General features: G+C 40.5%; 1 long non-coding RNA gene across 2 annotated transcripts in view; it reads left to right on the plus strand.

Moving 5' to 3' along the window:
• Positions 1-14,530, plus strand: part of LOC109548743 (uncharacterized) — a 92,950-nt gene that overhangs the window by 65,814 nt on the left and 12,606 nt on the right. The window lies entirely within an intron of this gene.

Below are 14,530 nucleotides of genomic sequence, written 5' to 3' on the forward strand. Positions count from 1 at the left end.
TCTGCCATTCAGTCAGTCTCTTAGACAACCTATTTTTATATATTGTCATCTTGGAACAAAACTTCAGTTACTTGCTTTGGTTTGCTTTTCCTGTGTATGTGTGCCATTTGGATGACATTGTCCTAAATTTTAATTCTTTCTTGTTTTCGTTCTGTAAATGATTGAAGAATCAGCATTGCATTATTTGGGGACATTATTTGTAGAATAAGAAAAAGAATTCACCAGATGTCCCCACTCCACCTGTATCTTTCCCTATCATGTGAGGCAGAGATTTGAACTCTACTCCAGGGAGTTCTCACCAATAAGTTGATTCTTATAATGACATCACTGGACTTGACAACAGACACCATCAAGCCATCTTAACAATGACTCTGTGTGTATTTTTAGAGGAAATGGCGTTGTCAATGTGCCAGCTGTCACTCTTCCGCTTTACTTTCTTCATTCCCACATCCGATCTATAGGAACTTCTACCTACACTCAAAGACATGGCATTTTATCCTACGAATAAGTGTGCTTTGTGGGGTCACTTCCAATCTTTCCCTTCACACCAACCCCTTACTGTTGTTATAGGGCTAATTTGCAAGTTTTAGAAGCTGACAGGAAGTTATTGGAATAGATTTTTGCTGCTTTTTGAAATAGGCTCTGCTGGCTTCTCATGAACTTTAGCTTTAATGATGCTGTGAACATGATCACTAAGAAACTAAATACTTTTTAAGAGTCTGCTCATTGGACTCTCAAAGCCACATATTTCTATGATTCCTGGGAATAATTCAAACTAATGTTAGAATCCAGAGTACGTGAGAAGCAAAACAAGACAATTTTAACGATGAAGGATAATGTTAGAAAACTATACCCATTTGGAAGTTGTGTCTTAATTTCTGTTCACATGCCTTCACAGAAGGTTCAGATGAGGCCAAGGAAAGAAGTAGAAATAATCCTTTTTTATCAAATAAGTTTTTTTCCATGTGCGAAGTGAAGATAGCGCTTGCTCTTGAGTTGAAAGTGCTTTGAGTCTTCCTCACTGTAGGGACCCTAGGAGTATCTGTCTTCCAAATGGAAAACTGCGATCATTGAGGCACGACATTAAAGGACATATTGGCTGTGCTCTGAGTGGAGGATCTGGTTTGACTCTTCAGCACAGTTGCACCCATCAGACAGTTGCTGAGACCTTGATACCTCTCTCCCCTACCCTCCACCCCTGCAGTTCAATCTGTCCCCAGGTCTTGATGACACTAACACATCAATTTCTTTAATGCATTCCCTTTACTCCTCTGCAATTCTGCACCTTAGTCCAGGTCACGGTTATCTCCAACCTGGGTAGTTGCAATGGCTTCTAACTGATCCCCTTGTCTCTAACCCTCACTCCATACTGAGGCAAGAGTATTCTTGGGAAATGCAGAGCTGTGCCACTGCCTTCAGCGGAAAGTCCAGGTGTCTTAATTTGCTTAAAAAAGGCCTTCCAGACCTGGCCATTGTAATTCTTCCAGCATTATCACTAACCACTCTGCTTCTTCCATTGAGCTCTTTTTAATTCTTCAGGCTTACTTTGCATTCTCACTTACTGTTTCCTCTGACAGCACCGTTCTGTCCCCACTTTTCACCTATTGAACTCTCTTTCAGGTCTCAGCTGAAAGGCTACTTTATCATGGAGGCAGACCCTCTCTTAGATGCCTGGCTGACGTTTTTCTTACATGTTATAGTCTCTACTAGACTATAAGCTTCACGAGGACTAGCTCTCACCTACTTCGTACCTAACCCAAGTGCCCAACACATCAGGAGTGTTCAACAAATACTCGTTACATGAATGAGTAAAATGATTTGCACATTGCCCGGCATATAGTTAGCATGGGATGAATGGCAGCTCTCTGCATCTACATCTGTGTCACTACCAATGCACATATACACATGCATGTGGCATGGTCAGTATCAATAAAATAGTCTTGCTGTATATAATAGACTCACAATGAAGACTGTGGTAGGAGGGATACAGTCTATTTATTTACTGAAATTATTGCAAGTGTGTAAATTGGCTCTCCACAGAAACTGGAAAATAATCTTATAAATACACACATTCCAGTGCTGCTAAGACTTAAATTTGAATGAGCTTTCTGTGCAGGAGAGGTGGTAGGAGAGTACATGTGTGGTGAAATTTTAGTAGCCAGTATTATTTGAACACACACAGATGTTATGGTGAGCAAATGTTTAAGTTATTACTATTTAACACATACACTTAGTACTGAGAGCTCACATTGAGGCTGAGTACAGTGTATCATTTTTTTGTTTTTACTTTTTTTGAATTTTATTTTTTTTATACAGCAGGTTCTTATTAGTTATCCATTTTATACATATTAGTGTATATATGTCAATCCCAATCTCCCATTTCATCACATCACCACCCCTACCCCGCCACTGTCCCCCCCTTGGTGTCCATACGTTTGTTCTCTACATCTGTGTCTCTATTTCTGCCCTGCAAATCAGTTCCTCTGTGGTACAGTGTATCATTTAAAAGGTGATGTCGTTCTTTGCCAGGTAGAGCTACATGTTCTGATACAGGAAGGGATGGAATGGGTTTACCTTTTGTTAAACCTTAGCTTTACTACAAAGCTCTTCCTGGCTCCCTGGTATATGTTGGAAGTTCATGGCATTAAAGGTGAAGATGATGGTAAAAGTGAGAGGTGAAGAGTGTGAAGTAAGTGAATGGACTGAACCGACTAACCCTCGGCAGCTGGCTTCCAGTTGCTACTTGCTCTCCAAAGGAAACAGTGGTATGCACGAGAAAAAACAAATCAGGGAGTTAGAAAAATGTGATTGTGACGTTTGCATCACTTTCCATGATTGAAATGTTGAGAACTGAAAAGTGACTTTCCCAGCCAATTTCTCATTTTGATAAGCTCTGTTCCAGGAATAGCTAAGCCCAATGGAGTCAGGGAATGTAATCCCCTTCCTTTATTACTTTCTGATCTCAGCGTCAGCGGAACAAAAGGTATACGTTCAGAGGTTCTGTAAGTCCACAGTATGTTTTCTCCAAGGCATACCCGCCTCCCCCCCACCCCACCTCCCCGCACCGCACAGCTTGCGGGACCCTAGTTCTCTGACCAGGGATAGAACCCAGGCTCCCGGCATTGGAAGCTCACTCAGAGTCTTAATCACTGGGCCGTCAGGGAGTTCCCCTGGCATACCCACTTTTACCTCTCAAATAGAGAAATATATGTTTTCTTTTTTAAAAATTAGAATTGGAAAGATTTCCAAAGGTCAATGTATATCCGAATTGGATCAATATCATTATTCAGTCATTCTCTTGAGCTCAATCAAAACCTCTCAACTGGACACCCTCTTTAAAGGTTTTACTTTAAAGGAGATGATGAGTGTGCTGTAAGTGTCTGCTCTCCACGGCTCTGCCGTATTAATTCTGTGTTCATAGATGTGATACCTCTTGCTCTAGTCTGTCTGCTGGCTCTTACTGTTCTCCTGTATCGTAATTATTCTAATGGCGTGGTATACTATTCTTATATGTGGCTTCAGCACTGTTAAGAGATGTGAAAAAGATGTCCTTTCAGAAATCCATATACGTATGATCAAAATGAATAAAGTTAGCATACCTGATACCTAACTTGATGACCTAACTCTGGTTCCTAAATAACAACCACATGGTGCTGAGAGGTGTAGAAGTCAACTTTCTTTCTCTTCTCTTCTTGAGTTCTGCATTGAGAGAGTTGAACAGATTACTGTTTTATTTTTAATTAATTAATTAATTTTATTTATTTATTTTTGGCTGCATTGGGTCTTCCTTGCTGCGCACGGGCTTTCTCTAGTTGCAGCGAGCGGGCGCCACTCTTCGTGCAGTGCGCGGGCTTCTCATTTCAGTGGCTTCTCTTTTTGCGGAGCAGGGGCTCTAGGTGCGTGGGCTTCAGTAGTTGTGTCATGTGGGCTCTAGAGCGCAGGCTCAGTAGTTGTGGCGCATGGGCTTAGTTGCTCTGCAGCATGCGGGATCTTCCTGGACCAAGGCTCAAACCTGTGTCCCCTGCAATGGCAGGCAGATTCTTAACCACTGCGCCACCAGGGAAGCCCCCAGATTACTGTTTTAAAAACCTGTTTTAAAACACACACACACACACACACACACACACACACACACACAACAGCATTTGTTTGCAACAGGGGTAATCATGGAACAAGGAAAGTATCCCAAGATGTATGAATGACTTGCTCACTGTACCCCAACAGTGACCTTATTGGAACTCAGATCACCCTGTTCCCGTCTGCTGCACTGGGGCTTTGCATATGGGTCCACAGCTGGGGCCTGGGTGATTCTCCACTCACCAATGGCACTTTTTAGACCCTGAAGGAATTTTGCCTCATGAGTTTAGCTAAACCCACTCTTTGACTTTAGACAAAAGGTTTGGGATTATGTAAAATACCTTTATATAGTACTTTTCTTCCAAAGAGTTAAAGTTTTTTTTTTAACATATGTCATATTCATTTCCTCCTATTAATGATCTGATGAAAAGATAAACATGTTTTAAAATATAATTTAAACATCAAAGCCAAATCCCCTAAGGATTTATATATTTTCAAAATATATTAGGTATTAAAATAAGAGTATGTTAAATTTAAAAAATTTAAAAGGACAAAAAATAATAGTATGTTAATATGCATATTATACAAAAGCATTTTCTTTCCTACTATAGGGAAAAACAGCATATACTCATGACATATATAGTTATACTTATTTTTTATTTTTGAGTAGTAGACAATTTACTGAAAGGATGTTTATGTAAATTTTAACTGTGAATATCTCTCTTCTTTTATCATTCTTTTTTTGGGGGGGGCTTACTTAAAAAATAACATCCAAAAGTAATCAAAAATACAAAACAACAAAAAATAAAAACAAATTAAAAAATGAATAAAGAAAAATTTTAAAAATGGAAAAAAACAACATCCACACCCAATGATTTGAATAAGGAAACAATTCTTAAGAATACGTGTAATGGGCTTCCCTGGTGGAGCAGTGGTTGGGAGTCTGCCTGCCGATGCAGGGGACGGGGGTTCGTGCCCCGGTCCAGGAGGATCCCACGTGCCGCGGAGCGGCTGGGCCCGTGAGCCATGGCCGCTGAGCCTGCGCGTCCGGAGCCTGTGCTCCGCAATGGGAGAGGCCACAGCAGTGGGAGGCCCGCGTACCACGCAAAAAAAAAAAAAAAAAAAAAAAAAGAATACGTGTAATGGCTATTCATCATCCAGCACAGCTGTTATTTTATTAAATATCACAATTTTAAAGAGACACCGTCATCCTGGGACATATGATGCACGCGTGCATGCTGTTTAGCTGTTCTAGAAAGAGGCAAATCCCATTTTTATGGCTCCAGTTTTTAAATCCCAGGAAGACTTTACAGAAGGAGACTGACAAGAGGGACAGGTGGATATTGGCTCCAACTTGGTGACAAGTTTTCAACCTCAGCTGCATTCTTACAACAGGGGAGTGAAGAGCAGCTGGCAGCCTGGGAGCCTCTGTTCTACAGATGGAATTCTTGCGGCAGAGAGAAGAATGTTCTCTCTGGCTCCCCATGCTTTATGAACAAAGAGCACAACTTAAAAAGAGATTGAACCTACTGTTTGATCTAAATGGTGCTTTATTCTGCCTTCTCTCTCTCCCAACTTGTGTATTATAGTCTTAGTGATTTGTGTTTAGAAAAGAATATTAAGTTTCCCCATTTATCATTAGTCAATGATTTCTCTGAATGCAGTATGTTCTTCTAAAGACCCACCCCTCACATTTGTGAGGTTTGGGGCAAGAATATAAATAAGGCCCACCCATCATATATCTAAATACTCATCAGTTATAAATCAAATTAACAAACTGTTAAACAGGAGGTGTTCTTTCCGCTAACCTGGACTTTCCTACCAGAGTAGGGACATGTAAAGGAAATCAGCCCCCTTCTTCTCCCATCACTGGCTCTGTTCCATATAGCCGAGGGCTTCATGTGCACATGGTACGGATGCCCCAAATCACATGTCTAGGCTTCATCCACACCTCCTTGCCGAGAGCTGCCCCTTGGTCACCTTAGGCCTAGAAACTCTGGGAGCAGATTGAGGACTATTTGGGCTAGGAATTCTGTGGTCCTAGAATTCAGAAAGTGGTCCAGAGGGTAAGCTTAGGCTCTGAGGGGGCACATCCCTTCACCTGCAGTAGTGGGAGGGTAGGTCTGGAAAAGAGCCAGAGAGGGGCCCTCATCAGCGTGAAGCTCGGGACAAGGGCCGTTTTCCCTGGGTCTAAGGACAATACTTTTCTTTGAAACCTCAAAGTCTATAATATTGTTCCCTCTATGTCCAGACGGGGAGGAAGACATTGTGGCTAACTTCTAAGTTCTCCATTTAATTAAGAATGGTTAAAGCCGGTCATTATTTAGCTAGTGTTTAGGGCCCATCTGCTCTCAAACTGGGAACGATTTCAGTAGAGACAAGGCAGACTCTTTACTGCTGCACATAAAATATGAAACCCGGTGGTTCAACATGGAGATCATTCCTCCAGTGCATTTCTATAGTCTTCAGAAGGGTGACAGCAAATGTGGACCGTCCTCCTCATAGCTAGTTATATTTGACAGGACTTTGGTCTGAAAGGTAAGTGGCATCCATTATTCTAATCCTATAAATAAGGAAACCTGGAAAAGCCTTTCACTTTATGGTTACTTCAAATACACAATAAACTAGGAAAGCAGCCAGTAGTAGATGCAAGAGTTCTACCGGTGCTTAGAAATCAGTGAAATACAGATTGAGACAGAACACGGAACCAAAAAGATCTGAATGACATTGCCTCTCGGTATATCTAATAGAAATTTAAAAGGAAGAGCAGAGGAAGGAATCCCCATTTGCATTATTCAGAGAATCACCCATAAATTAGTGGTGTGATGTAGGTGAAAAACCCCGCATAGTGTTAGTAGGAAGGCTAATGTTACATAGATTTTTACTGTAAGGTCCAGGGAGATCCAGCCAAGTGGAAAAATAGCTGAGTTATGGTGGAAACCAGTCACCTTGTTAAAACTGAACAACCAGGTGTTTAGGCAAAGAATAGTATGAGAGACTTGTTTCTTTCCTGCTGAACACAATCACCCACTGTGAGCACAGAGAAAAGGAATCTTTGTGACAAGCACAGAGGATGATAAAAATTGGTGGATTTGAATATTTAAAAACTAACCTATGTCACAAGTCCATTCTGGGTTTCACGATATAGTCAAGGAGAGCTACATTTTGAGCTACAATTATGCTACATTCCTTAGAACAAACTTAGTTGAGGTGTTTGTTTCAGTACGGAGTCTATAGCAAGTCAGACTAGGATAAGTCTGCATAGATGGAGGATATATTCGCTTTTCCTATATAATTATTTTCCCCTAAATAAGAGTGAATTAAACTAAAAAGAGTGGATACAGATCACTCTCATTCCCAAATAAAAACCTTCGTGAATGTTGTGACAGTGAATAAGAGAGGTTCAGAATAAAAGATCATAGATTTTGACTTTAAAAGAATAGTATTTACCAAAATACTAATAAAATTTGATCTGAAAAATATAAAGAGTATTTACATTCGTAAAAATGAAATAAATACTCATGAGTGGCTTCCTGTTGCTCTGGGAATAAAAACCCTGCATGACCAGGCCCCTCCCTGCCTATCCAGCCTCATCTTCCAAATGTCTCTGCTCTGCGCTGAGCTGATCACATTGTTACCTAACCTTCTCTTTGTCCCTCCAACACCACGCCTTTCTCTCTCACTCACAATTTCTGATTTGCTTCCTTCTCTTACCTAAACCCTTCTCTTTCCAGTCTCAACTTCAGTGTTATTTTCCCAGGGACCTTTCTCCATTTACCAGTCTGGTTAGGGCTTCTATTGGACACTTCAATGAAACACCGTAGCTTTCTTTCTGTGCAGAAATAAAATTTTCTATCATAGAATGATCCTGACCTTTTCCCTCTCAACTGCTAAAGAGTGTGCTGGTTTTTTTTTTCCACTCTCACACCTTGTAGGGGGATTTTGAGATACTGTGGGGGGAAAGTGGAAGTGGGGAAGACACCAGGGAGGTGAGAAATGGGGAACAAAGCAGAAATAAAGGACTGATGTGGCCTCAGGCTGGGGGCTGAGATATTTTGTGGTTTCAAGGAGTGAGGCAAGTGACGAGGAGAGGAAAATTGTGGATGTGTTGCTGAATATAAGTATTTCTTCCCTGGAGTTACCTGTTAGTTCCTGGACTACGTTCTTTGCAACAAGGCTGAGACTGGATCACACGTGTCCTGGTGTGAGCAACATTTCTTGCTGTGTACAGTTGTGTAACTGTTTTATGCTTTTCTCTTCCTCTCTACCCCCAAGACCACAGGGCAGGGCTCATGTCCGTGTTCTTCAGAGCTAAATCCCCAGTGCCTAGGATAGGGTTTGCCCCATGGTAAACACTCAGTAAGTGATAACCGAATGGACAGATGAATACATGAACGTGTCAATCCATTCTGTTTTAGATTTCTAATCTCTAAATTTCACCCTTAGCCTCAGTGACAAAATGATGCTCTCCTCAGCCAAAGTTCTCTAGAAGATATTCTGAGCTGGTTTCCAAATGCCTGTCCTTAGAAACTTTGAAAATAAGCTATTTTTTCCTCACCACATTTCTATGACATTAAAAGGTGCAGGGATTGAATATTAATATGATTCTTGTAATTGAAATGAAACTCACCCAATCCTCATATTCTTTTCAAAGCATTAAAATATTTGCTGAAAGAGTCCTATCTTGGTGCACTTGTTAGCTAAGAGTTTCTCTCTATTGAAGAACAAGATAAAGCCGGTGAACATACATAATGCTGTCACTTACTGAGAACTTACTGTAGGCTCAGCAGTGTCATATTGCTATACACAGGCTACATCATTTGAGCACATAAACAATATTTTGAGGTAGGTGTTAGTTCCTGATTTTTACCAATGAGGAAACTAAGTTTGAGTGGCTTGCCCAGGCCTCCTAAGTTAGAAAATAGTGGAGCTGGGGTTCAAAGTTCAATGCTGCTGAGCGGCAACATTCATTTTTTAATTTTGAGAAATAAGCTACCTAACTGATTAAGAGTTTAGTTAACTTGTAATTATAACAGCAACTCGGAGTTCACAGTCTCGCTCTGCTTCTCTTTTCCAGAGATCACCTCCCTCATCCTGCCTCCAATCCACACTGTCAATTCTGGAACTTCCCTACTATTTACTACATGGCTAGATAAAGTCAATGCATAGTTAAGGTACTTCCCAAGGCGTCTTATGTTAGTTGAGTAACTTGACAGAAGTCCAAAGCAGCGCAAAAAATCCACTTTCAGCAAGGAATTTCTGGTTGTCAATTTAGTATACTAACTAGTCCTCTGGCTTCTGCAATTTCATCCTCTGTGTTATTAGTTCTCTGTGTTTATCTAGATCATCTAGAAATTTTTCTCCCCATTGAAAGGATCACCCTATCCTCTTTTTAGACTTATGGAACAAAATATATATATCGAGGCAGCCAAAAATTGGCCCTAGGAAAAGAATTGTTTATTGTTGTATGTACACATACACACACACCACACACACAGTCAATTCTTGTTATTTGTGGTAGCTGTGTTCAATAAAACTCTGAGTTACTGAATACTGAACCTAAGGGAAATATACGGCCAGGTTCCTGTGAGCCTCTGGTCACATTCTCATCAACCAATCAATACAGAACTTTGTTTTATGTGTGTTTCTGTTTAAAGATGCTTTATTTAATATGAAATTGACTTATTAACTTTGAACAATTTACCTTCACCCAGTAGTCAAGTGTTTGATTTCTTTTCACACTGGTTTTCTTTTGACACGCACAATGAAACAAATGTTAAGAAATCTCAGACAAGCGAGTTTTAATGTTTGGGATAGAAAAGGTAAGCAGATGACTAGGGGAAGTGTGCTGGTAGCATGAGTGGCCTGGAGATTTGGAGGAAAGAGGCCTGAGTAGGAATTTTTCACATGAATGATCACATTTTCCATATTTGACCCTCACCATCACTCAATGGATTAGCTAGAAAATAGATTATCTCTTTTTAAAAAGGTTTATTTGAAAACAACACAAAACTGTGGCCCAGATAGGGTTAAGTAACTTACTAAGACAAAATGGCTCAGTAGGCTAGGCCAAGAACAGGAAACACTAGATTTTCCCCATAATTATTGTGTGGGTAAGGGTAGACCACTCTGCTATCTGTGGTCCGTTTCCTTTTCCTCCTTGTGGTGTAAAAGAGTCTGAGAGACATACATTGAAAAGTTCTAGAAATCCCTTAAAAAAAACTTTGCATAAAATATTAGTAACTTAGCTTTCTAGTCCTTTGGCTTAAGTCAAGACTCAGCTGGGGCTTATATTTCTTTCTGTCACCCGAGGTAAAAGCAATGAGAAAAGCAGGAGGTGACCTGGGAGAGAGTGATGTTGAGGGGGAGAGTCAGATGGAAGCAGGGCTGGAGTGTGCTCAGACACAGCCTCACCCTCGTCCAAGAATCTCTGTTCCTTCTGATGCTTGAACTCTCCTGGTAGTGTGATCGACCATTCCTGTTTGTCTGGGACTTGGTGGGGGGGATTCCCAGGATATGGGGCTTTTAGCGCTGAAACCAGGGAAGTCCTGAGCAAATCAGGATGAGCCAGTCACCCTTCTCTCTCTCTCTCTTTCTCTCTCTTTTTACACAAGCTTGTTTTCAGTTTTCTCTCCATCTTTAGAAAAGATCACTGTTTCTTCATTAAGAACCGCATTCAATTGTTGACTTGCATTTAGGGGCCATTGTATGAAAAACATGTATCTTAGATAACAGACTCATGCTCAGTAAGGTGAGATGCTCATAGTATAAGAGAGTGTCAAGAACAGAATACGTCCTAGGAAATAGCAGATCTTACTGTAGCTCAAGCTTACATGGAGTTATAAATTCATTGAGAGGAACAGCCATAGAACTGCGGGCATTGTTTAAATTATTTATCTTTTTACCATCCCCACTCCTTACTCCACAAGCATGTATAATTAAATTCACATAATTTAAATCCCTCTACTGAAAGAGGCATCTGGATGTATAAGACTGATCTAGCAGTCAAAGACCTCAGGGAATGCGAAGAGCGGCTTGGAGGTGAGCAGTTGTTAAAAACAAGTGTGACACACGTAAGATAGGAAACTTCCAATCACAGTTTTGGCTGAAGCTCCAAAGCTGAGAACAAAACAGTACATGCCCAGTCACAACCATGCACCAAGGTAGGTACTGAATTGTCCCTTCAGGACATGCTATATGATGGAGGTCAATAAGCTAGGAGAAAAGATATTTGGCGAGAGCCTTGTGGTATGAGTAACCAGTTCTCCTGTGGGCGAAGGGAGCAGGTGTATTTGGGTTGTACACATTCACACTGTAATCTACATGAGAGGGGCTTCCAGGAGCCCACCTGGAAACTTGACTCATGTCCCCTGGAATTGAGGATGCATGTGTGCTGATACTGACACACAGCTGAGAAGACTAAGAGGAAGAACCATGTACGTTCACTGACTGCAGGGAAAGGATGCATGAGTTTTCCTTTGAAGCAAGTGAAACCATTGAGATTGGGGACAGGGGAAAGGGGAACAGACTCAGCCTGGAGCCAACTGAAAAGTCATCTTGCCAAGAGGACTAGCTGGAGGGTTATGGAACCCCAACAGAGAGAGTCTGGAGTGTACTGCCAAATGCTCGGGGGATTAGAGTTGGGGTTATTAGTGACCAGCAGAGAAAAAGGCCCCTTCCTTTTAAAAATGTAGGCTTCTGAGAAAACTTCAAAACCACTCTGCTAGAGAAAGTTCCAGCTCGAATCAACTGCCAAGCTCAGAGTGTTCCAACGTCAGATCACAATGGCACCAGCCATCATAACCATCACTGTGGGCTTACCCATAATACCCTCTTCCCTTAGTGCAGACCTTGGAAAGGTGAGGGGTGCTGACAGGATGCTGGGATAGAAGGAGGTGAAATTAGGAGGGAGAATAAAAGCTGACACTTACCATTTTCTCCCACTCTGTCCACCACACAAAGCCTTCCAGGTCTAAAGGGTTTTGAACTGGTAGAGGAAAGTCTCTATGTTAGATAAAAGGTGGAAATGTTGATGCTTTCACACTACTGGATATCTTAACTATTCAAAAATAACTTCTTGGGGCAGACAGTGATTGGAGTCATGAAGAAAATGATGGAAAAGTTATAGGACCAGTTCACAATTTCATCCAAAGGGTAGGAAGAAACTAGTTCTTAGATTGGATTTAAAGGGACTGTATATGTGTGTGTGTGTGTGTCTGTGTGTGTGTGAGAGTGACAGAAAGAGAGCGAGCGAGCTCTACCGAGTTCGGCCTGTTTAACAACAGTTGGTGTTTACATTGTGCGTATTATGTGCCTGGCGCTGTTCTGTTTCATGGGATAAATCATTTAATGCTCACAGCAACTCTATGAAACAGGTACTATTATTTTTCTGATTTTGCAGATGAGGAACTTGAGACCCAGAGAGGTTAAGGAATTTGCCCAGGTCACACACCCAGTAAGTAGAGAAGTTGGGGTTAAAACCCAGATGTATAGCTTAGGAGTTCATACTCCTAATCACCGAACACTTTGCTTGTTCTCTGAGAAAATGCTTACAAAAAGATGCTGTGATGCTGTGGGACTCACAGGAAAAGGGTTTGTGAATGAGCAAGTTAGAGCAATGATCTGGAAGCACCTCTTATGAAGTAGGAGGACGCCAATGGCCAGCACCTTGGAACTCCAACTGGGACTTGAGTGCAAGGTTATTGTGGGGCTGCTGTAGGTTTTCACCCCCAGAGGACTCTCAGGAGACCTGGGATGGGGGGCTGCCACTTCTGGCCAACAGGGAAGACTTACTTAGACATGGGTCCATTGAAGGTCTTTCTTTCTGAATATCATCAATTCTATTTTTTCCCCCTTTGAATTATTTTGCTTCCGCTCTGGCCCCCACTCTCTGGGCTCCTTTCTCTCCTGAGTCATCAGAGGGCTAACGTTCAAAGCCATTATTTCATTATGACTCTCCTTCAACTCCAAGACTGAACCTAAAAGCTTTTCTGATTAAGTAAGTACTAAGTACCATATTTCATGCCTAATGCTCACCTTTGCATACAAGGACTCCAGACATCACAGTTCCAGAATGTGCCCCAAACTATTTGATCTGATTAATTATTCTAATAAAGATGTATTTCCATAATGAATTAGACATAATGGAGAATATATTAATGAAAAATTCTGTAGATACATTATTGCAGAGTTAAAATTTTCCAACCTTGAAAGTCAGTGAATACAAAGTCATAGTTTTCATGAACTCTATTACTCTCTCACACTTTTTATATCACTACAATATAATGAAAATTATTTCATTGCATTCACGCAAAATTTAATGTCAAAATAATGAGGTTGCACTGAGGCTTACTGCAGGAAAACTAAGAAACTTGAATCCTCTTTTCTTTGTCCATTCATTCTGGCCATACACCTAAAGTGCCCTATCCCATCCGGCCAGACAGCTGTGAGAAGAAGGTGTCAGGAAATAGTGAGGAATCAGAGAAAGAAAGGAATATTGGGAAGTCAACTCAAAGTCACCCAGGAGGGGGCTGGGTTCTCCTTCTTTTCTACTCTAATCTCTCATCTTCCAACTTGGAGTTGAGTTCTTAAAAGAGTAAAACTTGGATAGGTTCAATACGAAATTCAAGTCTTTCTAAATTAATTTTTATTTTTATCAAACTAACATATGTACAAAGTTAAAATGCAAAGGGTATAAAATCCCATATAACACTCTAAACTGAGTCTAAAATAATTCAGTTGGCTATAATATGGGATGGCAGTATTGTGAAGGTAGTAAAATAATTAGGATGAGTCTAGAACAGAGCATAGGAACAAATCACCAATTCATTCCATTATATTGGAATTCATGTTATTGGGAGGTGTGTCATCAATGGGTTTTCCCATAGTTTAAAAATTCATAAGTACAAGCAGCAATTCCCCCCATGCCCTTTCATACCCCTAGTTCCAGAGTGTAGACCTAATCTTCAACATTTTGAGCTGTTCCTGCTGGTATTGACGTTTACATCCTCAGATAATATTTTGGGGTAAATCAAATCAAATTACTGTGATATCTGAATATTACTCACTGAACAGTTAAGTAATATACCATAATTTTGGTTTCTTTTTGCATAACGTCTTTTATGAACTTTTACTTATTCATTTTATTATATATTTATCCTCAATTCTTTCCACATGCGCCATGAGATCTGTCATATATAAATTTCATTTTCCAAATGCACAAATATATCAGAATATCATCTCTTTGTATGGTAAAGTTCAGAGTCCAGTCAGTTTTAGAGTCTTATTCCATCAAATGATTGAGAAAACTCTACTGCTTGCTGTATATTTTTACTACCTTAGACGGATTACTCTATATTTTTAATTTTTGAAAACAGAATAAATATTAAATTCTAGACTTGAAAGAGACTTCATTCATTCACTTGCTTTTTTTAAACAGGTGTTTTCATCCGGT

The sequence above is a fragment of the Tursiops truncatus genome, chromosome 5, assembly GCF_011762595.2.
Source record: "Tursiops truncatus isolate mTurTru1 chromosome 5, mTurTru1.mat.Y, whole genome shotgun sequence".
NCBI classification, from domain to species: Eukaryota; Metazoa; Chordata; class Mammalia; order Artiodactyla; family Delphinidae; genus Tursiops; species Tursiops truncatus.